We start from the raw sequence: 27,805 nt of genomic DNA, 5'->3' as shown, positions 1-27,805 counted from the left end.
AACCCCTACCTTACACCATACACAAAAATCAAAAATAAACCCAAAATGGACTGAATATTTAAATGTAAGATCTGAAACTGTAAAACTCCTAAGAGAAAACATAAGGGAAAAATCCATGATATTGGGCCTAGTAATAATTGTCTGGATAAATACAACCAACAAAAGCAAAGTGAGACAAGTGGAATTACATCAAATTAAAAAGCGTTTGTACATCAAAGGAAATAACAGAGAAAAAAGGCAACCTGGTGAATGGGAGAAATTATCTGTAAACCATATATTTAAAAAGAGATTAATATGCAAAATATGTAAGGAATCATACAATAGAAAGAAATACATACAAATTCAATTAAAAATGGGCTGAGAACATGAATAGACATTTCTCCAAAGAAGACCAAATGATCAACAGGTACATGTAAATACGCTTGGCATCATAACCATAAGAGCATGTAAATCAAAAGCACAATGAGCTATCACTCACTTCACACCTGTTAAGATGATTATTATACATGCCTAATTATCATATGATACAGCATCCTGCTTCTGCACGTCTGGGTATACATCCAAAAGAACTAAAATCAGGATTGCAAGAGACAGCTGCACTTTCATGTTCATTGTAGTAATTATTCGCAATAGCCAAGACATGGAAATGACCAAAATATCCATCAATGCATGATGGATAAAGAAAATGGAACACACCACACACACACACACACACACACACACACACTGAAATATACTCAGCCTGACACACACACACACACACACACACACACTGAAATATTACTCAGCCTGAAAAAAAGAAGGCTATGCTGCCATTTTTGACATGGGTGAACCTGGAGGATATGCTAGATGAAATAAGCCAGTCACAAAACGACAAATTCTGCATGATTTTATTTATATGAGATATCTAAAATAGTCAAATTCATAGAAGCAGAAAGTAAAATGGTTGCCTGTGGCTGGAGAGAGGAGGAAATGCAAGCTACTGTTCAATGAGTATAAAGTCTCAATTATGCAAGTGAGTAAGTTCTACTACACGACTGACTGTACCTGACACAAATTGTAATAGATATAACATTATGTAATATATTTAACAATACAGTACTGTGCACTTACATGCTGTTAAAAAGGTAGACAGATATCACGTTGTGTTCTTATCTCCATAAAAACATAAAATAATTATCTGAGAGAGTAAATTAGTGGCAGTCTGGGAAAATAATATTACTCTAAAAGAAAATATTATTAAATTGCCTTGCTTTATTGTTAAATTACATAAATTATTTCTGTACATTAATACATGTTACGTTTCTATTAATACTTAGAGTTACAGATAAAATAGAGAATGTACAGTTAAATTTGAATTTCAGATAAAAGACAATTTTTTTTTTATTATAAGTATGTCCCAAGTATTGCCAAGGAGATACTTATATTAAAAAAATTATTCATTGCTTATCTGAAATTCAAACTTAACTGTGAGTCTCATATTTTATTTACTAAATCTGGCAGCCATAACTTTAATTTATATGTATACCCTTCTCCAGTCTCTTATTAATGTTGATGCTTTAGGAAAGGGTGTCATATTTACCCAGTTTCTTTCCTTACCCCATGATTCAATATGGAGTATATATTAGAGTACGTACACATCAATGTTAGCTGCACAGTTAGTCACAAGACAAAGTGATAAACAAACAATGAGTTCAAACAGGTGGCAAGCTAGTAAAGACTATACAATGAGACAATCTTTTTAGATTTCTAAAAATTCTAAGTGTTTACCTGTTACCCTCTATTAAGACATTCTAATATATTTTATAAAGTTTTGGAATCCAATCTTCAAAGATAGCACTAATACCCAACCAGATATAGAATCGGAATATATATAATGAATTTCGCTCTACTGATTAACCCTGCAAAGCTACAGTCATAGGATTCTTCGGTTTTGAATAGTGTGATTATTTCTTCTATCTCTGAATCTTATACCCTCAACTAAATCTTACACATGTACCGGAATTTAATAAATATAACAAATTCTGGCTGAAAAGTTAGAAATTATTACTGACAAAATAAAAGGTAATTTCCATCATTATCTTACATAGCAGCCAGAGAAATAATTTTAACAGGAATTTTCCCAGTGATTGTTTTACTTCTTTAAATCAGGTTTCCAATACGCACATATATTAATTTACTTTTAAACTGGAACCTAAATATTGCACATATCTTATGTAAAGCTATAGAAATATAGCTGAAAATTTAGTTTATACAACAATCCACAGCAATTATAAATATACTTAATGTTTCCCTTCAGAAGAATCTAAGATATCTCAAACCTTTTCCCGTCACTAAATGCAAGTGCCTAATACCTTCTATGTCTGATTTTGTGCATTAAAAGCAGGTTATTCAACTGGAGCAAATCCACAGCTACATTAATTTCTCTGAGGAAAAAAAAAAAATGCCTGTTAAAGAAGATAAACCCTTTCCCACTTTTCCTCTTTCGGATCAAAGGAAAACACACCTTTTTTTTTTTTTTTTTAAACCTCATATGAGAGGAAGAATTATAACCATATATTGTAAACTTCACATTAAATCACAGTTTTGAGAAGAAACTAATCGAGCCTTCTTCACTACTTGCATTAACAATTCTACTGATTGCATTTAAATATTTTTGCTGATGGGTCAGAAAATACTGTGAGTTATATATAGTTAGATATCAAAGGAACAAAAATGATGGAACAAAACAAGAATTTCCGGAAGAGCTGACAGAAAATACTGGTCCCATTATCACAGGAGCTACCATTTTAGTATAGACATAATATGTTATTAGCCTTCTTTCCTTTTAACACAGCTCTATATATTTTCAAGGTGACTTAGAATCATGATGTGATTCTCACAAAATCCTCATGGTTCCAATAGATATACATGTCATTTATTTGTAATGATATGATGGTAGAAACTACCCTTATAGCTCCTATTTACCTCTGAAGTAGGAAAAGATAAAAACATTTAGTGTATAATGTAGCTCAAATCTCATTATAAATAAAAGGAAACTAATGAGTTAGTACTTAATGTATTTTGAGACACACAGCAGATACTCGATATATGTTTATGGAACGAAGGAAAGTACAGAGGGAGAAAGAAAAGGTCATGGTCAGTGCATCTAAGAGTTGTGGTAATTTGTGTCCGACATATTAGCATTCATTCATATCCCTTCAGTACACCCATGCCATTCCTCTATCAAATGATGGCATCTATTTGTCCACCCTTTTGGTCTGGCTGGCATGAGATTGCTCTGAAAAATCAAAATGGTGCAAGTGACCCTAACCAATTCCAGGGCTAGTCACCAAGAGGACTGCATCTTCCTCCTAGTTGTCTCATAATGCTTTGCTTTAGAAGCCAGCGACTACATAAGAAATTAGACTACACAGAGACAGCCAAGCTCTAAGCCGCCCAAGTGGAAATTAAAACACCCTGTGTTGAGAGGTGAAGGAGTACCGAGGCACCAGTCATGTAAGTTAAAATAAAATGTATATTGGCTATCCAACCCAGTAGAGGCTTCCAGGTGTCTGCAGCTCTAGGCGTTTATCTGACTGCAACTGCATGTGAGACACTAAGCTAGAACTATTCCCTAAGCTCAATCTAAAGGTCAGAGACAAATAATAATTATTTTTTATTTTAAGCCAATGAGTTTTCATGAGATTTGTATCTGAGTAATATGTTAACTAAAACAAGGGCCTTGTTCATATTCAAAAATGCCATACTACTTTAATAAACTCCATTTAAACTGAGTCATGTGTATGTGTCTTTGCTATAGTGCAAGAACCTTGGGACCTGACCCCAAACGGGTAGACATTCTTACCCTGAGGGGAAAAGGACACCCAGCTTCTATACTAGGGTAAACTGCAGTGGTAATATCCACCTCGCTGAAGCATAGTTTATAAAGTAAAAAATGATTACATCAGGTATAGCGAAGTACAGGGTGACTACAGCTAAAAATAGTGTCAATTATAAGAAGAGGTACTGATTTGGAAGAGACCAACTTAGAGCACAGAATAGTCAAATGTGTGAAAGAGGTATGTAAAAAGATTTAGAAGTGACTAAAAACAAAATTACGGGGAGTAGCTAATAAGGCTAATGAATTTCCCTTAACCTCATTCCCCAAAAGGGGCAGTCCCTTTTGTAAAGGTATTGGCTATTACTAAAGATGGAACTTGGTAGAAATAAAAGGAGAAAAGGTTACGAGCAGTGCAAACAGTCTTAACCCTAAAAAAGAGTGGGGTGGAGGGTAGGCGGTACAAGGCTCAAGATGGAAAGGGGAGTTAGTTCACCTTGAGGAAAGGTATGTAAAACATTATACGCAGGTTAGTCTTGTAACTCCTAATCCCTACCTGTTTATTTGAGAACTCTCCAAATTATATATACTCTCAGGGAAAATTTATGATGGACTCTAGATCCCAATTTTTCTAAACATGTATTAGACAAGTAACATTCTCAGGTACTCACCTGAACTAGTTCTTGAAAAAAATTATTGGTGATCTCTCTCTTTCACACTCTTTGCCATCTACTTGTCTCTTACTATTGGCCCTTGTAATTATTCCCTGTGCAGTGGGACTAATCCTTGTGGCCTACGGGTAACACAAAAATAACATAAAATAATGCACACCGCAATTATAGCTAACCTTTATTCAATATATATTCATAGATTCACACAGATTATTTAAATTCTCATAACTCTATGAGGTAAGTAAACCAGTATTATTTGTACTTAGCTCAGTAAGTGTTACAACAAAGAGGATTTAATTTAAAAATGAACAACTTGAAAAAAATTAACAAGTAACTGGTCCAAAGATACAGACACTGACCATGGATTTGAACCCAAGCAATCTGACTCTAGAGGGTACCTCCGATTTTCCAAAATACACTAGGTGTAGCAACGAAAGGTCGGAGGGCTGCTAAAGGCACAAAGTCCTGAGAGACCTAGTGACTCCTAAGGGATTTTGAAATCTCCCATCAATAAGCTCTTACCACTTAACGATAGGCAAGGGTATGCAACTCTGCAAACATATGTGCGACTTTACTATAAAGTTTACCAAACCAAAAATGTAAGTAAAAAGAAGCAAAAAGAAGAAAGAGGGAGAAAATTATTACTTTATGTAAGTTTAATGTGTATATTTCAGAGGTCAAATTATGTTAAACACCCTATCCAATTAAACTGAAGAGGTATTTTGTATAATTCAATTTGATACTTGTATAAATCTGCTTCTTCTTTTATTTAAATTTTATAATTATCGCTAAGGGATTTTTTTAACCTACGAAAGCTGTTTTAATTTGATGACACGTCTTAGTTCTGATGTCACAGGTTTGACTTAACAACATATTTGAAGTACAGAACTGCAGTCAGAACTAGCTTCAGGGACATACGATATATGCAATCACACAGGACCCCATGTGTAAAAGGTCCTGCTTCTGGTTTAACACTCTGGTGTCACGGTCTTGAAATTCTTAACAAGTGTGAACAAAAAGCCACATATTTTCATTTTGCACTAGGCATCACAACTTAAGCAGTTAATTTTGAGTACAGTAACATTTGGCAGAATTATTGACGTGTGATTTAGTAACTCAGAATTTGGGCTCAAATTTTATGGTTCCTAGTCTATTCTACTTGTGTCCTTATCATCTCTTTGCATTAACTAGTTTCTGGATTCAGTGGCCTAGAAGTTATCATATGCTAGAAGAAAGGTGTTTATCACATTCCAGAATCCTCGCAAACCACCATGCATCTTTGGATGAAATTGACAACTAGTTAAACAGATGGAACTACTAATTTAAAAGCAAGGAACATACGGTATCCCTCACTGTCCCTCATTATAAGAGACATACCTCATTTTAGACCCGAGTGTAACTTCATCCCACACAGACCCGATGTTATCTGACATTTATTATGGTAAACTATTTACATCAGAAATGCTACATTATGAAAATAAGGCTACAGAATATCTTATTTATGCTTAGACATTAATTATACAACTTTAAACCTCCTACATCACACTTTCCATGTGTTCTTCATTCTGTTCTTTACCCTGTATTCTTCCTGCCCTTTAGTCTTGGACATCTGAGAAATTTAAAGTAATATGTTAAGTCTGTGTTTGTGATAACATCCTGCCAAATATATATGATAACCTATAATAGAAGAAATATCATACATTGTGAAAAACTATATTTTCAAAGCAGTGACTATAAAACCAGTAGTCATAACCTCTGGTAAAACTCATTTAATCAGCTCTTGAAACGTTGAGTTTCCTAATTTTTTTAATGGTTTGTTCTGAAACATATATTTGAAGTGTGTGTTCTAAATTAAAATATTTAAAATAGTAAGATCTGAATCGTCAATAAATTGAATAGGTCTAACATCTACCTGTTTATCTATTATCTATCTATCTATCTATGTTAAAAATACTTTTGTTTCTGTTTCTTGGAGGAAAAAAAAAACAGCTTAGAAGGGAGTTGTCATAAAAAAAAAAAAAACTTGTTGGTTTCCACTCCACTATTATTAAGATATTTAATGAGTGAGGTAAAAATCATATTAACAACAGTAAAGAAAACTAGCAAGAACTCCACATGAAACCAGAAAACAAAATCATCTATTATATTTATCTACATGTCCATCCTTATACCATCATCATGCTGCCTTAATGATACAATATATAGAAATCTTAAAATGCGACCATTTAAGTCATACAACTTGAATGTCATTCAAACTCCTTTTGGCTCTTAAGTCTCCATGCATGATCATATACATTTTAGAATTTCCTCGTCGATTTTAAAAAGAAAACCTAATGGAATTGTAAATGTGACTACCTAAGAACTATAGTTCTATTTGAGGGGAATTAAATTCTTATAAATATTGAGTCTTCCAAAACATAAACATGATATATCCCTCCATTTACCTAGGTATTTTAAGTTTTATAGTTTTCAGTATATGTACCTTGTATGTAGTTCATTAAAGTTATGCCTAACAATTTTATTTTGTTGCCTTTTTTGCCATTGTAAAACTTTGAATATTTTCACTTTCCCCATTGTTCATTACTACTATATAATAATAAAATTAATTTTGGTATACCAATCTTTTATCTTGCAATCACACTATTTCCATTCAGTTCTTATATAGATTCTATAGAATTATCTATATACACAATCATGTTACTTATGAATAAAGACTCCTCTTCATTTCTCAAAGATTTTTATATTTCTTGATTGTCTTACTACATTGCCCAAAACGAATCTTGGAAGAAGTGGTAAGAGCAGATATTTTTTACCTTTTTCTTGAAGTTAGATTTAGATTTTCACCATCAAGTTCAACTTTACTCTATGCTCTTTTTCTAGATGTTATTTTTCATGATTAAGATGTTATTTTTGATTTGTAGTTGAGTGTGAATTTTTACCATGAATATATCCTGAACCTTATCAAATGATTTTACTCTATTTTGAGATAATCATATTTTTTCATCTTTATTCTGTTAATGAGGTAGAGTAGTAGTATTCATTTTATGTGTTGTTGAGTTTGTTAGTTTTACATAAAGGATTTTTGGATATTCATCAAGGGTATTATTAGTCTATAGTTTTCTTGTGATATTTTTGTCTAAATTTATTACTTATGGTACAGCTACCCTCAAAAAGTGAGTTGGATAGTGTTCAGTCCTATAGTATTTTCTGAAATAACTTATGTAAGATTTGTGTTACTTCTTCCTTAAATATCTGGTAGATGTTAATAATGCCATCTAACCCAGAATTTTGTGGCGGAGTGGGACAGAGGAAACTTTTAAGTAATGAATTAATTTTTTTCTTGTAGATATAGGACTATTCAGATTTCTATTTATTCGTGTGTCAGCTTTTGTGATTCGGGTTTTTTAAAAATGTGTTTATTTTTTCTAAAATATTGGATTAATTGGCCTAAAATTATTTGTAATAATCCTCAATCATCCTTAATGTAAGGTCTATATCAATGTACCTGCTTTCATTTCTAATATTAATAAATTGTGTCTTCTCACTTTATTTCATAATCATTATTCTAAGTTTATAACTTTTGATGAGAATTCAGCTGTTAAACTCACTGAAGATCCCTTGTATTTGAGTCGTCATTTCTCTCTTGCTCCATTCAAGATTCTCTTTGTTTTTGCCTTTCAAAGTTTGATTATAATGTGTCTTCATTTTTATGTCCCTGTGTTTATAAGTATAGAAATATGATAATTTTTTATATTTTCTTACAAGGATGTTTTTTTCTTTCAAGTGCAATTTGAATAGAGAAAACAGGAAACTGCTTACCTTTTTACTTTATCTCCCTTTCACTACATAGCTATTTCCCTTTAATAAGGCCATCATTTTTCTACCTTGAATTCTTTTACACTTCTCCAGTTTATAATCCAGCCCTCTATTTGATTTTTCTTGTATTCACCCTTTTTTTCCTATTTATTTTTATCTTTGTTATCCTTCCCTGCCTTTAATAGTCGTCTCCTATATGTTTTTCTGTTTCACTTTTTTAACATTTCTAGGCTTCTTCAGTTTGAAAATCTCATGTTTGCCTATTCTGTTTTTCTTTTAACTTTGGTATTTTTCCAATTCTCAAATTTTTACTCATTTCAGTATTTTCACCTTACAAGCTTGAAACATATTTTTAATAGCACAGATTTGAAGTAGGGAGAATAATAAAAGCAAACACTTTATGGTATGTTCTATGTGCCTGGCACTTCAAGGTATTTCATATACCATTTTAGCTCAACAAGTACATGTGGCAATTTCTATTATTAGATTCATTTTAAAGAGGTGAAAACTGAAGCATAGAAAGGTTAGTTAGCTTCCCTAATGTCATTAGGGATTAGGAATTGATTTAGTCAGATTCAAACTGTATAATTTAAGTAGAACCTATGCCTCAAACATTGCTATACCTTTTTTACAAAAAGCTAAACTACGAGAGGAATGTCCTTTTAAACTATTTCTCAGTATTAATTAAAATTAAATGAAATAATCATGCCCCAAACACTTTATAAAAAAAAAAAGATTTTTAAAAGAGTCTCTTAAAATGAGGTGCTCATTATCGGTCATATATGAGACTGATTTTATACTATAAGGAATATTGAGCAAATTGTGTTTCAAATGGTTCAGTAATATATTATTGCAGTTTTAAAAAATATAACCTAGTTTTCCTAATTCAACTTAATTATCTATCATAAGCACTTTTTTTGGAAAACCTAAAAATATTTATTAAACCAGAGAGACATCCTTTGCTAAATATTGGGAATCAAAACTTCAAAAGGAGTGAATTAATCAACCAAGTAGGCAAAATTCAGGGGCGAAAGTTAATGAAAACCATCTATCAAGAAATATATAGGTATATATAAGATGTAATGTATGTAGAAATAAAATTATATGTAATATATATAAAAGCAAAGGAAATTATGTAAATAAAAATATAATGTATATTTCCATATATATATACATAAAAGACAAGAAATTATTCGACAGTCTAATCAAAACCTTAAACAAATTACTGAGTTGATGATTTCAAAAATAATGAAGTGCACTATCAGCTAGAAAGCTTTACTACTAAAACAGATTTTCCTCTAAGAGCCTATGTTTTCTTCCAGTTAAATTTATTCATTATGTTGTCCTTTTACATTAGCAAACTACACATGCTCTTACATATTACCATTTGAGGTGGCCTCACATAATTACCCATATATTCCTATTTCAGTCAAGTCCTTTCAGTTCCCTCTATGGCAGTGTTCATTTGGTTACCTTTATTCTGGGCAGCTGTTAAATACTAAGATCATATGTATTTTATGTCAGACCTGATGATAGGTGATAGATATTAGAGATGAATAACGTGTGAGACATGAAATAAAATCCTAAAAGGCCCTTTTGTCACTCCAAAAATTCCACAAGGCTATTAAATTTAAAAATTTTAAGAAGTCATTCCTATCATCTGCGTTCCTAAAATCTTATATATGTATGGGAAAGAATGGTGAAAATATATGTGAAAATTTCAGGATAATTATTAAGAAAAAACATGTGTGAGTTTCAGAGCAGTGAAAGGAGTATTATCTAAGTTTGACAGTAGACAGAAAAATAGATTCACTAAATGCTACATGATAGTGAACACGAGGGATATTTTTGAAAAGAATTTAAAATGAAGGAAATATTGGAAAAGTGGTACTTGAAAGGAAGGGGTATTAAGAAAGATTAGGACTTTATTCTTAGCAGCACAGCTTTTAAGTGTCTTTTTGCATAATTGCCTTTTCATGTCTCAGTAAGTACAAGAGTAGCACTTTATTTCTTAATCACTGGGTTTTCAGAAGCTTTCTCCTTGTAATCCAATTGTCTCCTCATTAGATTTACTTCATTTGTGTTTCATTGTTTACAACATAGTAAAGGTACTTCTGGCCTCAATAGCTTCTGCCCACATTTGTAACCTCTGAAGTTCTCCTTTGTTTCATTAGAAATTGTTGAAGGTAATGTTTGGACTTGGTTGGAAAACAGTCCTGTATATTTTATAAAATTACTTATCTAAGTGATATCAAAACTATATATATATATATATATGTAAACTGCATATATATATATATATAAACTATATATATATATATATATATTTTTACTGTTCATGGAGAGTACAAATATTTTTAGAAAAGCTAAACTAATGACAATATTGTTGCCCATGGATTTTCATTCAGAAAAATAGGTGGTTTAGCCTGCTTTCAAAATCTCATCCCCTGACTAAACTATGATGAATCATGTCACAAAATGTCCTTATCTCTTAATATTTTTAATAAAATGTAATTCATATAATTTAATATAACAATTAGTTCTATTTAAGCTATATATTTGTTAGTGTCATTTCAGCTGTCTCTGACAATACTGACTGATTTAATCGACTAATTAATTAAATGTCCGATCTTGCTGCATGAAGTATTTGAAGCAGCATATATCCCATATTATGTACATAAAATTCTATTACTGAAAGAGACTTATAGATCATCTTGCTTCATGTCCCATTTATAAAAATAAGAAAGTATGGCTCAGAGATGTTAAATTATTTTTTCAGATTTAGTTAGTAGCAGAATGTGAATTAGAAACTAGTTCTTCTAACTTACACTTTGGTGCCCTTTCAATAACCTGAGTATTAAAAAAATTTTTTAATTTTATACATTTGACACTGACATATTCATGTGAAAAGAAAGATTTTACTAAGTATTTCTTGATCATTTCTTGATTATTATGATGATAGTAATTTTTGATGTAATCTGAGGAGGTAGAGAGTGTTAAATATTTTTAACTCACTGTATAGGCTTGCTATAACTTATGTGTGTCCTTGAAAATGTCCTATGTAAATTTTAATATATAAACGGAATGGATCTCTGGTCTTAAGGGGAAGTCGGTAAGATGATTAATTTCATATTTTCATATTTCTGAACTTGTTTTTCACCTAGGCGCTTACTGCAATGACTGCAAGGAATTCACATTATTCCATTTAAAATAAATGTCTATCAATTAACTTAATTCAGGGTTTCCCCTAGGTTCATCAGTTGCTAGTAAACTCTGGGGAGGTTTACAAATGGCCAGAGTACCGAGAGAGCCAGGGTTCTTTATAATTCACTGTTCATGCTGGCATGTTTGATGGCATTTGCTGTTCCAACCACATTTCTGCTGGTTTCCTTCTGTGACATCTACCCATTCTGACATCCAAGGTCTTACTGGAAATCACTTGTGTGCTACACATACAGTTCTGGAGTTTGTGGGACTTTCAAAATTTGCTTCAGGCTTCTCTTCCAACTGATAACCCCATATATCCCTTTTTACATGCATGCTTTATTAGCATATTGTTCCAGGGAAATATAAGGGATTTGCTTGTTTGCTTTACTGATTCTTCTGAGGGGAGAAAAACGAGTTCTTTTGTATATTTTTTTCTCCTGTTCTCTTCATTCTACCACCTATCTACAATCTGTCCATTAGCCTGCAAATGAGTAGAATAAAGTATTTCTAATGAGATCTTGCGCACTTGCTTGCGTCTTTGACTCTCCTCTGTACTGGCCTATAGACTCCTCAAAACTTCAAAAGACAAGTTTGTGATGCTCAGACCACTTTTATACCAAATTGTTGTCTCTGAAAATTAATTGTAAAATAAAATGTTTTGAGTATTCCTCCCGGCATTTTATAATTTTATTAAAGTATTTACATACCATAAAACTCATCTATTGTGCATAATTAAATAACTTTTAGCAACTTTTTAGATTTGTGCAATACCACAATTCAAAATTAGAACTTTTCCATCACTCCAATGGATTTGTGTATGGGTTGAGGTGTATACTCAAAATCTAGGCAGTTCTCAAGTTTTCTCCTGCTTTTGCTTTCTGCATGGTTCTCTTATATCGCCACTACAAATTTACTTAGGTTCACAGAAAGCCAGGAATGTACGGAGAGCTTCACACAGCCCTCTATGGCTATGTCATTTCTGAGATCTCACTGTTAAATATCCCTATCAGGATTACAGCCTAAAGCTAGCTGAGTCACTTGTCATCCCTGTTCATTAGCTACTGAGCTCACTATTGTTACTGAAGAGGCAATAGTGATTTTTCTTCTCCAATTCTGCAAACATCATCAAAACTGCTGTTTTGTGTTTTGTTTGTTTATTTGTTTGTTTGTTTTTCTGGCGTATCCCACTATGGGGATGGAGGATGGCGAGAATTCAGACAAGAATACTATAGGTTTTCATTGTTCAGTAGTTTAGTAGATTTTCAAGATTATTGAAATTTAATTAATTTCCAGTGACTTGAAATCGTTGTTATTGGCTATTTTGCCCAATTTTATAATTGCTTTTTTGAGGAGAGGTTTTTCTGAGTTTCTCATTTTGCCATACTGGAAGTCCCAACTCTGAAAATTTCTTTTGAAATTCAGAACAGATTTAAAAAAAAAAAAAAAAAAAAAAACCATTTTCCCTCTTATCCTTAATTTAGTCATATTCTACAACATCCTAAGTATTGTCCAGATGATGCAGAGGCATTGAGGTTGGGAACAAAATTCTAGAATTTAAAGAAATGGAATTTTTAAAAAATCTGCTGTGAAATAACCTTGAAATATCTGATGGCCCCTTTCCTGCTACTGAGAATCTTTATCCTAGTATTGTGTCCGTAAGAAGTTTCACACTCAGCACCAGTAATCTTGGTAGCCAGATCCTAACCTGAAATGGGTGCCTTTCCCACTAGATGATGATTTCCCTCTTTCCATAAAATATCACCACACACTTGACCTTTTCAGTGTAACCAACATGAAAAAACTCAATAAATAGTAGTGAAGAAAAAGAGTTATTTGTGATACGGTAGAAAATAGTGGGTGGGGAAGATAAAAGCAAAGATGACTCTGATTTAATTTATTATAAGATATGCGAGAATAGATTAAAAAAAATTTTCAATGATTTATCTTTATGTGTAATATAATGCTTTTAAAAATATCTGAAAAGTATAAAATTACATTTTAAACAAAAATAACAATGAAAGTACTAATACAAGTGAACTCATGAATTAAACATCATTCAAATATATTCTTCAGTTTCATAGTTCAACGAATCTAAACTTTCAGAAAGAATTTCAGAAAAATATTTTCCATAGAAATATTCATAACAAAATGAACTTTTCTTAATATTTCACCAGGATATAAATGAGAATGATGACAGTTTTGTAGATTTGTTTCGTAAAGACATTTAATTTTTATATTGTTACTAAATATTTTTAAGGACGGAAAATGGGATTCATTGTCCCATTTTAGATTCTGAGCTATCTAATCTCCTAAAGTTTCTGGTCACACAGTATACTGAAACAATATTTTCCAAAGTCTAAATAGGAAATAACATAGGTTTAGAAAATCCTGCTGCTAGGCAAGAAAGCTGTAGTTCTTTACAAAATCTTTCAAAGACTACTGGGGCAAAGTCACACAGCATCAATGGGTTGACGGAAATCGTTATCTCATCCTTTCTGGGTAGTTTTAGATTAAGAAGTTCCATCAAAAGCCCATGCTGTTTTAAATTATACCTCATAGGAAAAAAAAAAACAAAACAAAAAAAAAACAAAAACGCCTTGATTTTTCGTTTGATTTACAATTTATATAAGAAAATTCTATCATCGCTCATATACTTGGTTGCAGAGATCACAGTAAATTTCTGAATAACTTGCTAGCTTGTTTCTTTTCATTGTTTTCCCTCATGTTTTGACTTTTTAAGTAAGCAGGTAGCACTGAATATGAGGAATAAAGGAAATGACTCCTTACATTTTGATGTATTAAAAACTGTTTCATGCACATGCTTATTAATTCAAAGAACTTAGGCCCATTCAAAACCATTAGGTGTTTTGCTCTGACATTTAGATAAACAGAAAAAATAAGCCTCTTTCTAAGTGAGAAGCACCTTTCTGTTTTAAAATTAAGCAAAATTCACAGAAACTAAATTTTCTAAAATACTTTCAGAAAGAATTTAAAAGAAATTTTTGATAGAAATATTCATAATAAAATGAACTTTTCTTAATAGTTCATCAGGATATAACAGTTTTGTAGCTTTGTTTCATAAAGACATTTAGTTTTTATATTGTTACTAAATATTTGGAAGGGCTTCATTTTTTGTTTTATTTTCTAATAAATATCAGAAGTATTTTGACATTTGTGTTTGATAGTAATAAACTCTCTTAAAGTATTAATTCACTTTGGTTTTAAAAGACCATAAATGTTTATTTGCAACTGTACAGAACTGTTCTGCATGTATGTTACATATCTGTGTTGTGTAGGTACACGCACACACACACACACACACACACTCCGTCCTGCCCCCTACCAACAATCCACTTACTTTGCATTCTTTCTACTAACCTTGGAGTTGTATATCCACTGGGTGGAGGGATATTTAAATATCTGTACCTATTGTGTAGTGTAATGGTTTCAATCACTTGAAGAACATCTAAAAACCAGAGATGAATAGGCCTCACTCTCCCAGAGAGTTAGTAAGAAAGCCTCTCAGTAATTTTTAAAAATGTCAAGTCAGGATGGAAAACCATTGGTCTTGATTTTAGGATCATGACTAATCCTAATACCTTAAATCCTTAATATAGGATGTTATTTAAGGAAAATAATCCCTTTTCATTACTATCATTGGCTTCGTCATAGAAACTTGCTTTTCTACTCTAGTAAAATAAGAATAATGTGTAGATTTTAAAGGTGGCAAAACTTTTAACCTTTTTTTAATCACTTAATTTTATTCAAAGATAAGCACTGTCCTGAAGAGCCAGCCCAGTTCTCCTCTTTCCCTTTCTTACATCTAACCCTGATGCCATGTGTTACTCTTGAATTGAGGATTTCCCAAACAAAAAAACTATCCCCAAATCATTCCAAAAAAAGAAAGTCAAGAAGAAAGAGATTTTACTTCTCTCATTAAAAGATCCAGGTTTCAGCCAAAAGAAAATGTATAGGCATCCGATTTTGGAGAAAATTATAATATTTTATTTTGCATATCCTCCCAAAGGAGAAAGTGTATGAGTAACTTATTAGTCATTGAAATGGGTTAGCAGCACACAATGAGTTTGAGTTAAAACTAATATGTGAAAATATAACAGAATGATGGGAATCGGTAAAATGAAAAAAACTGTCAGCTATTAAAATGCATATAAACCTAAACTTTCACAAAATTATATACTACAAATAATGACCAGTAACTGACTAATATCCAATATCCACAAATGATATCCAAAATGTTTATATACATAGTAGACATTTAATATATATTCACAAAATAAATGAATATGAACTATTCATCAACAGACTATCAGTTCAGCAGTCAACAGACATAGCTAAATAAATAGTATATTTTATTTAGAGTATATGTGTTACATTCTAACTCTAGCATCTTTTAGTTGAGAAACCACAGGAAAATACTGAAATAACTAGCTCCTCCAAAGTGGCCTGGCCAGATGTTAAGGAGTGCTATGAGGTTTAAGCAAAATCCAGCAATATGAATGAAAACATTTTTGTAAAATAAAAAGTACTATGCAACTTTAAGATGTTATTACTTTGCAATAATATTAGCGGCCTAGCAATATTGAATTTAAGAGATATTTGTACTGTTCCACACTATCAACAGAAGCTCTACCAATGAGATAAGTCTATTACTTGGACCTTTCTTTAATTTCAGCTAATAACATCAAATCTTAATTTTCACATTTCTTATATATAATTCACCAACTGCATTATTTTTATATTTTAAAATGTATTTTAAAATTATAAGAGAATAAAGAATTATATTAAATTGATCCTACTATGCAAACAATAATCACATTTAAATCATCAATAGAAATCCAAGATTTGTGAGAAACAACTAATAACAGATGAGCACAAAATTATCCATTCTCATTAAACTTATAATGATAATCCAAAGCCTACTAAATGGTAAACATTATTAATAAGTTACATGATGCATACTCTTTTTTTTTTTAATAGATGACTGCTTTGGTATTACATTTAAATAGTGATACTTTCTTAATTTTTTTCTTCCTGATTTTCAGCTCTAACTTTTTGAATTTTCTCTATCTTTACCTATCAGAAAGCTTATTGGTATTCTCTGATAATATCTTCTAATGATGAATCAAATCATCATCACTTGTTCTCTACAAGTGAATGAAACTAAAACAAACAAACACTATTTAAATTCATGGCCTGTGTACTGATATCTAAACAGATATATAGTCAATAAGGATATAGATCCTCAACAAATTTTATAAGACCTTAAATCATTCACAATACATTCTTTAAACAAAATATAACTGAATTAGTAAAAGTAACAAAAAGATAACTAGAAAGTGTTTAACAACTATAAAATTAGCCCATGGCTAAAAACAATTAGAAAATATCTTGAACATTAATATAAACACAAAATGTCAAAAGATCGACAGATGCAGCCAAACCTCAGGAAAATGTATGGCCTTAAATGCATATATTTAAAGTATATATATACACTTTAGAAAAAGTGCCCAAGAATGAAAAGAAATGATCTAATCTGTACTTCAAGAAGCTAGAAACAAAGGACGATATTAAACTTAAAGAAATAAGTAAAGAAAATATCAAAATAAGAGCAGAAACCACCCCAGGTCTACATGACTTTACTATTAAATTCTTCTGAATATCTAAGAAAGAATAGTATCAATCTTACACAAAATCATCCAATAGTAATAGAAGAAACACTCCGCAATTAGTCCATCATAGCCTTGATTACAAGAAAAAAATAATGACAAGAATGTCACAGGAAAAAAAAGTGAGACTATCTCATCAACTGCATAAAAATATCCTAAACAAACTATAAGCTCATTAAATCTGGTGATATAAAAAATAGTAAAATAGTTTGACCAAGGGGGATTTATTGTAGAAATACAAGTGTAGTTTAATATTCAAATCTTAATAAACAACAGGAATCATCATATCGAGAAATGAGATAACAATATGAGTTTTAATAGTTGAAGTAAAAGTAACAACAGTCAACACCTATTTGTGACACATAAATCCTTAGTTGAAAAAATATTAGGAAATTCATTAAATCGCATGAAAAATAAATACAAAAAAATGTATAGCAAACATCACACGTAACGGTGAATACCAAATTCTTTTCCCTGCGATGACAAATGAGAAAAAGATTCCCCTTTTATTAAACACTGTGCTGGAGGTCTAAGGCAATTCAATAAGAGGATAAAATCCTTTTAAAAGCATAGGATTCAAATAGAAAAAATAAAACTCTGGGTACAAAGGAAATCCAAAAGCAAATCTATAGATATACCTGTTGGGATACAGTGCGGACATGTCCAAGCTTCTGCATGGTCAGAGCTTTCAAAACAAAAAATGTTGGAGAGCAGGTTTAAAGGATGATTGGATGGCAATTAAACCTCAGAAATTAGAAATAGTGAATAAACCCAGAGAGATTTTCAGGTTTCTCTCTCTTAAAGCTATTTCTTTGCATTTCAAAGAGTGATTGGTTAAGGGATGTTCCCCTCCTTATCCCAGATGGGTTCTGTATACTTTAGAAAAAGTGCCCATGCTCCCTTGTAGGCAGGCTTCCTTGTGCTCGCTCTCTGTCTCTTTTCTGTCTCTCCTTCCACTTTTTTTCTCTTTAGGAGAGGAGGCATTTTAGCTGTACAAGCTGCCATACGTAAGTTCCAAGATTCATAATTCTGGGATTCCTCTCCCGTGGGGCAGACCCACACTGTGCACACAGAATCTGTAGAATTTATCTGATTCTCACCAGTTCACCCTTTGGAATCTGGGGTCTAAATACTGGCACTAAAATGTTCTATAAGTAAATAATTATCTGCTTCTGATCCAGAAACCCTATATTTATTGAAAAAGAAAAAGAGAGAAAAAGAAAAAGAGAGGGGGAGGGAGAAAGGGAGGAGAAGGTGTGTGTGTGTGGTGGGCCATGGGTGGGGGGAGAAAGAGAGAGAGAGAGAGAGAGAGAACATCAATTTCATCTGAATAAGTGAATTTAGCAATATTGTTGATTACACGAACAACATACAAAAACAAAATATCTTTCTATATACCAATAAATAATAAATACTTGGAAATTGAAAGTTTGAAATATAGCGTCAAAATTATTGAATGCTTAGAAATGCATCTAACATAAGATATACAAGATTTCTGTACTGGAGACTATAAAATGTGGGAGTAATATTATAAGATTCGAATGAAGGGAACAATATAGCATACTCATGTTCTGGAAGATGCAATATAGTAAATATCTCAATTTCTCTGAATGAATGTATAGATTCACTACAATTCTAGTCGAAGTTTAAAAGAATTTTGGTCATATTTGACAAATGGATTTTCAAAGTTACATGGAAGTTCAGAGAGTCAAATTGTCTAGACAATCTTGAAGAACAAGAACAAAGCTAGGATAACTTTAATATAATTTATTAAGAATACAAATGACTAGAAATTGTATAAATGCAAAGTCGAGAACTACAAGGGTCCGAAAAAATAAATATAAAGTAAAATATAGCTTATACTAGAAGTGAAGAATTCAGGCTCTGGAAAACTATTCCTAGGTTTTGAATTTAGATTTTGTCATCGACTAATTTTGTGACCTGGGACAAATTATTAATCCCGCCAAGTCTCAAATACATTTCAGATAAAATCGTGCTAAAAATAGTAGCTACCTTATTAGGTTGTTATGAAGATTAAATTGATTAAATCATGTGTAGTGTTTTGAGCAGTATATAGAATATATTTATTACTCAATAAAAGTTAGATATCATAATTTAAGGAAAGGAAATAAGCTACATGAGAACTAAGGGGGGTGGAGTAAGACTAATATGATTGGAAGCATGTAATCAAGGGAGAGAGTGCTACAAGGTAACCCAGCAGAGGAAGGCAGACAACAAGTCCTGTTGATCATGATGAATATTTAGGAATTCAATAAAAATATGATCAAAAACTGAGAGAGAGATTCAAGCAGGGCAGTGACACAATAGGGCACACATTTCAGAAAGTTCTCTGGCTTCTGTGTAAATATGGTTGTGAAGAACTGGAAAAGATACTTCTTTAGTTATAAAGATGCTATATAAGTCAATCTGATAGAGGCCTGGTCTTTTGTTTTTCAGTTGAAATGGTGAGAACTTTCATATAGGCTACATTTTGGAACCAGAGCTAACAGTATTTGCTAAAAGATTGCATATGAATAATGAGACAAAGGAAAGTTCGAGGCTCATTCAGGTTTCTCGTGTCAGCAATATGTGGGGATGGTGATTTTGTTCAGCAAGATGGGAACAAGGGAGAAACAGGAGATCAGGCAGGAATGGCAATTTATTGTTTTAGATATACTTAATATGAGTTGTGTATGTTGCATTCAAGTGGGCGTGTTGAAAAGACAGCTGGATATGGAAGTCCATGCACTACTCAAGGAAGAGATTAGGTACTGAGATAAAGATCTGTGTGTCAGATGGCTGGTATTTAAAATAATAACAATTATTATGATTATATATGTTTAGGTATGCATATCTTCTACTTGCCAGCCTCTATGCCAGAAATTTTTTATGCATTATCATATTTATCTCTCAGAAATGACTCTAAGGGATAGGTTCTATTTAGCATCCATTTTAAGACAAGAAAATTAAACCTGGAGCTGGAGTAATTTGCACATGATCACAAATAACAGTAAGTAACAGAGCTGCGATGATTTGAACAAATGACAGTCTGACCAAAAGCTTTCTTTTCCAATTATGTTACATTTTGAACATCAAATTACCTCCTTCAAGTCAGATAATTTAAAATGGCTTTCTAACAGAAAATAACTGTTTTAAGTTTGTCAGTATGTTGTCTCTCATCCATTTAACTTATGCCACATCACATAATAACTTTAAATCTTTATTTGAATAATTTTATATTAAGTTCCTCCCATATAAATTTATATAATATTAAGTCAATATTTTATAATAGTTTAACATTATATTTTTAAATTTATAATGCAGTAGCCATGATTTCTGTGTCCTTTAAGAAGAAAACTGAAATAGAACTATATTTTTTTAATTAAGAATTCTAACTTAAGTAGTGGCAAAGTACCACCCACCAAGGGGAGAGAGATCATTTATTACACTTACTAAAAGTTTTCTTTTTACATTACGAAACACTTAAGATCTTAGCCAATTGTGCAATGGATGTGAATTCTCTCTTGTGGATCCATCAGTTTTCCATTTTTAACAGTCTTCCATCTACTCCCGGTGCATATTCTCTTTTGTGGATTCTTTGACACACTTTTTCACTTTAGCTGAATCTTGTCTTTGATTTCTTACCTCTGAATAATCAAACTTTTTCTCAACTCTCCTTAATTAAAACAAAAGCTGACTTTATATTTTCCACCAAAAACATTAACCAATTATGATGAGTTGCTGTTTGGAGAAAAACAAACTTCACAGCATAGCTGTGAAGCCAAAGACATTTTCCTCCTTTTCTCTCCTTTACCCCCATCTTCTTCATCTTCTTTCTTGTTTATTTTTTTCCCCTTTCACTAACTGTTCAGTAAAAAAAGAGTTTAACTATGTCTTAGAAGTGATAACATGCAGCCAGAACAAGATACGGTAAATAAAAAGCATCTGTGCAGGGGATCTTTTTACCCTAAGATCCCACTGGGAGTGGTGAACTGTAAGGAAACATGCTGCTGTTAACCTGGAGGAATGATTGTAACCTGGCTACAAGGCTGCAGTTCTAGATCTTAAATCCTATAGATAAATGCTGCTGCAAGTAGAAGTAGCCAAGACACAAACCTCTGTAAACATGAAGCTTTTCTTTTGAAATCTGAAGGACCCCTGAGTCTCCCAGGTTTGGAAGGTCTTATCTAAGTAGAAGTCTTGCTTTTTTAGGATAGTTCTTATATTCTTTGACAGGCCTGATATAGCCACAAGTTGGCAGTCCTTACACTAAACTAAACAAATGGTACATTTCCTACAGTATAAAATGCTTAAATACAAAATATTGTGCAACTATCTTTCCATTCTGATATTTTTTTATTAATAAAAGATTATTTCATAAAATAAGTGAATATTTCTTTGAGAATAAGGGTCTCACTTTCAAGTAAGATAAACAATTTGAATTCGATATATTAATAATGGTTCTCATTTATCATATTGCTGAGAAATTGCCTTTCAGCTTATCTAGAAAAATAAAGTAATTTTAGTTATAGTTTTATAATTCCATCATGCACCTTACTTTATTTATTTATTTTTTTAATGGTTATACATGCATATTCTTTATTGGTCTCCAAACCATTGATAAATGAAAAGAAGTCAGTTTTAAGACAGGACTACAGAAAGATCTCATTTCTGGAGCAACACAAGAGGGTGTCTTAGATGAGCAAGGTTTTGATGCTTCCAGCAAGTGGGTAGTTGCTATACAATCTCCCCAATGAATCTTCATACTGCTGAGGACCTCCCAGGGGACCTGTCCACCAGTGAGGTTCAGGTCAGACGTCTGATACTCAGGGTGTCAGGAAGGAACAAACAGAGAAACCAGCCCATAGAGAAGGAGAGCAGGAACCCTAAGAAAGGTGTCACCGTGATGGGAGAAGCAGCCCAGTGTACCCTGGGACAGACAGGACCTGAGTATCCAGGAAGAGTATCCATGGCCAGTTTCTGAGGATAAAAGCCACAGCCAGAGTGTCTCCGAAGGGCTTAGATTATTAGGTTATTTTTCAGAAAGATATTTTGCTACAATTTGTTAATTGTAGAAAGAAAGAAAAAAAAAATCATCCATTTGTGCCCTGGTTCAGCGTATAACAAAGCAGCACAGTGTCAGGAAAATAATGTAGGCTTGTAGCTAGACACACCTGAGTTAAAACTTTATCGTTCACTAACTGATGATTCTAAGTGAGTCCCTTAAAAGCTCATTTTCCTTAATTTTAATTTATAATATATTTAATTTACACACATATTTAAACTTTTTTGGATAATGGTAATTGATATAGACTGAATGTTTGTGTTTCCTCAAAATGTATATGTTACTTTTCACAAAGATGGTGCCAAAAGCAAAGAAGGAAGCCCCTGCCAGTCCCAAAGCCAAAGCCAAAGCCAAAGCAAAGACTTTAAAGGCAAAGAAAGCAGTGCTGAAAGGTGTCCACAGCCACACAAAAAGAGATTTGCACACCACCCACCTTCCAGCAGCCCAAGACACTTTGGCTCTGAAAGCAACCTAAATAACCTTGGAAGAGCCCCGAAGAGAAACAAGCTTGACTGCTATGCTATCATCAAGTTCCCCCTGACCACTGAGTTGGCCATGAAGAATACAGAGACAATACAGTCATGTTCACTGTGGCTGAGCACCAATGAGCACCAGATCAAACAGGCAGTGGAGAAGCTCTATGACACTGATGTGAGCAAAGTCAATGCCTAAGCAGCTCTGATGTAGAGAAGGCATATATTTGACTGACCCCCAACTGTGAGGCTTCGGATTTTGCCAATAAAATTAGGATCATCTAAATTGAGTCCAGCTGGCTAATTCTGAATATAAAAGTTATTTGCTGTAAAAAAAAAAAAAAATCATATGTTGAAACCTTCCCTAATGTAATATTTAAAGGTGGGGGCCTTTGGAAGGTGATTAGGTAATGAGAGTAGAAGTGAAGAACCAGGAAGTGGGCCTTCACCAAACACTGAACAGCCAGTTCTTTGATTTTGAGCTCCCAGCCTCTAGATCTGGGGAAAATAAATGTTTGTTGTTTATCAGCCAACACTTCATGCTAATTTGTTATAACAGTCCAAATAGACTAAGATAGAAATTGCTACCAGAGGTAGGAGGCTACTATAACAAATACCTAAAAATGTGAAGGTGATGTTGGAACTGGTAATGGGTAGAGGCTGAGAGAGTTTAGAGGTGCACGGTAGAGAAGCTTACATTGTCAAGAATGGACCGTTGAGTGATTCTGGTGAGAGCTCAGAAAGAAAAGAGGGAAGCTAGAGAAAGCTTCAATCTTCTTAAAGATTACCTAAGTAATTCTGAACTGGTTTGCAGAATATTGATAGTAAAGGCCATTCTGATGAGGTCTCAGGTGGAAATGAGACATATTATTGAAAAACTGAGGGAAGGCCATCCTTGTTCGAAATTAACAAAGACTTTGGATGAACTGTCACGCTCTAGTGTTTTGTGGAAGGTAGAACTTTTGAACAAGGAAACTGGATATTTAGCTGAAGCAATTTCTAAGCAAACTATCGAAAAAGAGGCCTACTTCTTCCAAATTGCTTTTTGCAAAATTCAAAGAGAGAATTGACTTAAAGATGGAATTGTTAATCAAAAAGGAAAAAAGAATTTAAAAATTTGGAAAATTCTCAGCCTATTCATATTGTAAAAATTGAGGCCAACCTTTTAACAAGGAGATTAGTCAGCCATCTCAACTACAGCCAGCAGGTATTGTTCAAGGCAATTTCCATTGTTTATAAGCTACCCAATCTACAATAGTTTGTTATAGCAGCCTAAACAGACTAAGATAGTAATATATCTGTTGTATGACAGGTAGCATTCATTCAATATATGGTCCCCCATTTGTCATTATTATTATTACATAGCAATAACTGCATTCAAGCATACCTTGCCCAATTGTTTTTAATCACACATCATGATACATATCATGACATCACGACATCATTCTCAGAATATTTTATAACCAGGTTCTTTGGAGTAAGATATTGAAACAAATAAATCGACATGCAACTCTTGGTCTAAGAATCCAACAGGAGTCACATTCTGATTTAAAAAAAGAAAAATAAAAGCAATTAAGCATCTGGCACATGAGAATGTGAAACCCAATGATATAGTCAGGCCTGGAAGTTTTGGTTTCGAGGACTCTGTCCCAAATGCATCACTACTTGGAGCAGACGGACACTCTATGTATTGGCATAATTTTTCTGGAATGGTAGACTTCCTTGGTTTACATATGCCATGTCTAATTTAGACTTTGCCAGCAGTAGTAGTAACTGCACTACAGAGTATGAATAGAATTTTTTTTGGCCTAAGGAGCTACAAGGGATCCAGTCTTGCTAATGTAAATGTGTGACTGTAACTAACATATTTCATGACACCACTGTTTCCTAAACCTTTCAGAACCACAAAACTCATACAACCGATTAAATACATAGCAATTTGATGTAGCCAATCTTCTGAACCTAAACTGTTGTGCTTTTGGATGTATATGAATCTTTTTAGACCATCTCCGGTGGACTATAATACCTTGATGATGCTATCCTGTTATGCTGCTTGAAATAAGTAAAAATGGGATAAGAAAACTCTGCAGCTTCCCAGTCAACAAGCCCCAGGCATTACAATATTTTAGGATATGGAAATTTAAGCCAAACGATAAAAGAAAAAAAAAGTGACATTTTCCATTGGGCTTTTAGCATGTAAAGATCTGCCAGTGTTTTAGGGTGTTATATTATTTGTTTGTTTGGCTAATTTCAGAAGGAGAAAAGTTGGCAATTAATCTGATATGTCCTCGGTTTCAATGGAAATTATCATGGAATGTTTCTGTGGGCAAGGATTTAGTTTCAACAGACCAAAAGTTAACATGTTTCTCTAGAATATTTTGTTAAAAAGAAACCCAAAGAATCTAACTTTAGAATTTTATTGTATAACTAAAACAGATAATCCAATTTGTAGCTTTGTGAACTACAGGAAGTATTAGGCAATACCTAGACATACATGAAATGCAAGGGGACTTTAGCTTCAGTCCCCCCACACTTTCCACAAGCCCAGCATCCCTAGATACACTGTTTTCTTAATTTACTGAGTGCCTTCCTAGTCTCCTTTTTTTGTTTTGCTTTGTTTTCAGATCTTTAATTTATTCATTTTTGACATAAATTGAAAATGCCCCCATAGATATTTTCTTTGCTTTTCAACAGAATAAAAGGTCTAAGTATTTTTTAAAGCATTATCCATTCTGTGTGTTTATCATTCTGTAGGAACAGGGAAGTAGATATGTTTAAAGATATTAGTTTAACTTTTCCTTGCACTCTTGAAATTTACCATTTGTATTTAAAATTAAATAACCTGAATTCTCTTTCATTTTGCACGAACTGCTTCCGAGGACAGTATCTTTCCATAGAGATGAGAACCACAATGAAAGTAAACTGAAGAAATAATATAAATCAAGCAACATACAAAACACAACAAAAGAAAAAAATAGAAACATCTGTCTGTGAAATAAAGGAGAAAACTTTATTCTCTCAAATTAGGATTTTGCTTTACTTTTTCACACACTTTCTACATACATTTTCTCAGTTGCAATTAAATTTTCTTGTATTTATTAGTCCACATGAAATATCTTCATTACTTGAAATCGTCATAATGCCAAACCAGATATTTCTAAAAAAAATTATTTTAGAAGTGACTAGAGTAGTAGCAATTTGCTCCATACCTCCAAAATGATGTATTTCTCAAACACCAGTTGTCTAGGACTGACATCTCATAACTCTCTGCTCAACTGCCATGCCTTCAAATATGATTTGAATAAAGTTATGATTTTTTTTCTTCTTTCTGTCTCATCTATTCATCACATCATGTTAGACAACATACTAAACCATTTATACACCACTCATCGTGCACAGGTCTTTTGCTTGGCAGTAATTTAGCAGTTTAGCACGTGCACTAATCTAACTTCGAGAGATTAGATTTTGAAGGAAGGACAAGAGAAAAAATAGAGTTCATATATGTTTTGTTTGACCCTATTTCAAAACCTTCTAGAGGAAATAAGATAATTTATCAATAATTTTAACTTATTATCTATCACCATCAAAATCACTGTCATTCATTATTATCATCATCGTACTTTTTCTCTGTATAGTTCCTGAGAAATTACAATTTTTAACAAACGCCCTTTCATTTCATCTTACAATACACTGTAAAAATGACCATCTTACAAACCAGTTAAAGCCAGAGTTAAAAAAAAAATTGTGCAACATAACTAGTAGGTAATAATGTTGTATTTCAAGTCCATGACTTCTAAATGATAACTACGTGATTGCTTTGTGTTCCAATTATTACCACTGGAGTGGTACAATAAAAACCAGATGTTGCCCTATATTTACAGGGTCTGTAGTGCAGGTAAGGGACTAAGAATTTAAAAATCTGGACTTTATATAGGAAAGAAACCAAAAAAAAAAGATAAATCTGGACATTTATATAAGAAACTCCCCATGCCCTTTAGAGAGTCTTTCTGGACATATATGGAGACCGATCCTGGGTCCTCAGTCTTTGGAATGCAAATAAATCTCTTAGGGGAGATTAAGACTTTATGACTTTAAAAGCTAGGCAATGTCTCTTGTTTTCAGGTCACACTGCCTTTGAAATACACATATTTCTGAAAAATTAAATCTATCATTCTCATGAGTTATAGTTAATGAGTTATAAGTTAACATCTAAGCCTTGACTTTTAGCCAGTGTCTTAAAATTAATTAAGATTTGTTCAAAAAGTCCTAACTGTTGATAACCGTATTTCCTAAACAGCCTCACACCAGGCTTGGATGACATGTATTTTTATTGCAAAAGTACACTATATATTAAAAAGACAGCAATTTCACAGAAAGTATTAGTGTGTCATACCTTGCAAAATAAAATATCTTTTAAAAAAATTTTAAATAGATTTTCTGCATTTGCTATTTTTAAATCAATATGAAATTACTGACTTGTAATTAATATAATTTTAATATCAAACTAAAAATTTGGTCTTTAGAATAAGATATGACATATATTCATTAAAGAAAAACAAAAAACAAAAAAAAAAAAGAAAGAAAGAAAAAGAAAAAGACCAGATTGAGCAGAATGATGGAAGTGGCCAGACATCTGTCCTTAGTAACTTTGTGATCTTGATCAAAATTATTCAACAATTCCACATTTATATCTTCTCATCTGAAAGGTCTTAATGCAATTACAAATTAATAAGTTCATTGTGAAGATTAAATAAATTTATACATTTAGGCAACTGAATACCAAAGGTAGGAAAAGCATTTCTCAGTATCTAATAGAGTTATGTGTAATTAATAAGAAATGCATAAATTATTTGATATCTATCAAGGTATTCTAGAAATGCTGGAACTTCAAAACATGAAATTTTGATCATTATGTCTTGATAATAATAATCTGATCTCCTGCTACTGGGGTTAGTTTTTACGTTCGTTAGATTTTCCAAGTAAGCACAAATTCAAATTGCCTAGTTCACTGAATGTGATATAAGTGACCAAGGTAGGCATCTTTTAAGTGTAAACCTTTACATCTA

The 27,805-nt window shown here is 32.5% G+C and overlaps 1 pseudogene; it reads left to right on the top strand.

Annotated features, from left to right (window-relative positions):
• The first annotated feature begins 22,561 nt into the window (after positions 1-22,561).
• On the top strand, positions 22,562-23,024 carry LOC120622080 (60S ribosomal protein L23a-like; annotated as a pseudogene).
• Positions 23,025-27,805: the final 4,781 nt, after the last annotated feature.

Source organism: Pteropus medius, unplaced genomic scaffold (assembly GCF_902729225.1).
Source record: "Pteropus medius unplaced genomic scaffold, Ma_sr-lr_union100, whole genome shotgun sequence".
Lineage (NCBI taxonomy): Eukaryota > Metazoa > Chordata > Mammalia > Chiroptera > Pteropodidae > Pteropus > Pteropus medius.
The sequence above is the reverse complement of the archived record's forward strand: the minus strand, read 5'-3'. Positions and strand labels throughout refer to the sequence as shown.